Source organism: Mus caroli, chromosome 15, assembly GCF_900094665.2.
Source record: "Mus caroli chromosome 15, CAROLI_EIJ_v1.1, whole genome shotgun sequence".
Lineage (NCBI taxonomy): Eukaryota > Metazoa > Chordata > Mammalia > Rodentia > Muridae > Mus > Mus caroli.
In genome coordinates, this window is record NC_034584.1 from 1,724,744 (window position 1) to 1,726,620 (window position 1,877).

Below are 1,877 nucleotides of genomic sequence, written 5' to 3' on the forward strand. Positions count from 1 at the left end.
TTTTTTTTTTTTACAACTACTTTTCTTTTTGAAGATTATTTTCAACTTTATGTGAATTTTTTGCATGTGTCTCTTACTTCTTTTTTTCTTCTCTTTTCATATTGTAATACAATTACATTTCTCCCTTCCCTCTCCTCCTTCCAAACCCTTCCAAGCACCCCTCCCTACTCTCCTTTGAATGCATGGCCTCTTATTTTCATTAATTGTTATTGCATGTGCACATGTATGTGTATATACATATATACTCCCAAATATAACCTACTTGTTCCAAACATTACTTATTCCATATGTTACTGGTGTGTATGTTTTAGAATGACCATTTAGTAGTGAACTCTTTAGAAGCAAACACCAGTGTGCTCTTCTTCCCTGGGGAAGACCACCTCTCCCACTCCCAGTTCTCCCCTGGGGAGGACCACCTCTCCCACTCCCAGCTCTTCCCTGGGGAGGACCACCTCTCCCAGCTCCTTCCTGGGGAAGACCACCTCTCCCACTCCCAGTTCTCCCCTGAGCAGGATCACCTCTCCCAGTCCAAGCTCTTCCCTGGGAGAACCACCTCTCCCACTCCCAGCTTTCTTCAGTACCTGTAGTTCTTTGTGTAAGCTTGCTTGTGATCTCATGGGCTTTTCCTCATTTGCATGTCCACTGATGTCCTGTGAGTTTTAGCATGTGATTTCTCAGCTCTCCAACAAAGGCCGTTGGAATTTGAGTGAAGATTGCTGTGAGCCTCTCAACTGCAATGAGAAGTATTATCATCGTAACAAGATTTTAGTTTCAGCAATGTTTTGAATATATTGAAACTTTTTGGATAAATTTATTTCAGAGCATTTTATTCTTTTTTATGTTATTATAGATACAGCATTTTCCCTTTCAGGGGGCTAACAAAATAGTTCAGTGGGTAAAAGCAGTTACTTAGAATCCATGGGAAAAGAGAGACCCAAATCTTAAAAGTTTCCTGTGACATCACTCACACATGCACACCTCATGTGACCTCACTCACACGTGCACACCCATATTCACACAAATGCACACAGCACACACACAAAAATTATTTTTACATTTCCTCTTATAGCATTAATTTCTACTCCATAGACATAGACTTGGTTTTCACATTAACTAGTACATTGGCTCTAATAGTTTTGTGTGTGAATTACTTACATTTTCTATACAGACCTTTTCTTCTTTGTCTCCAATTTGGGTTCTTTGATTTTTTTTTTCCTATCTAAAACCTCCACTTTGGTGTTGACCAGAAGTAAGGAAGCAGGGAGTGATTACAATTGAGATAAAATGTGGCCGTATCTAAAGTCAGCTATTCTGGCCAGGTGAGGATTTTGCACCCTAGTCACAATTCTAGTCTATTGTATAACCCACCACGGGGGAGGGGGGAGGGAGAGTCCTGCTCTTGCTAACCTTTTCATGAATAATGCAATACTCTAATTCCTCCTTAAACCACAACCCTCCTTCGTCCTAGACCATTGTAAATTCTTGCAAATAGGAGTGACTCAGCTGTAATTCTAAATTTACTTTGTAGAACTTGCCCGGAGATTTCTAACTCTATTTAGTAGATAGTAATGCCTGATTTCTTTCACTATCTCTCTTTCAATACTAGGGGCAATTCATCTGACAAAGTACAATTCTTACTAAATTCCAAGCCCAGGGTTGGCTCAAGGACTGCCTAGAACATCAGGACCTCGGTGAAGACCAGGAAGCAAAGTTCAATCTAGCTATTTGTCAAATCATTCCTTGGGGGTACCTATAATAAAACAATACTGCTGGATCCTCCGGTACTACTATGTCCAATTTTCTGAGGAACCACCAGACTGATTTCCAGAGTGGTTGTACAAGCTTGCAATCCCACCAACAATGGAGGAGTGTTCCTC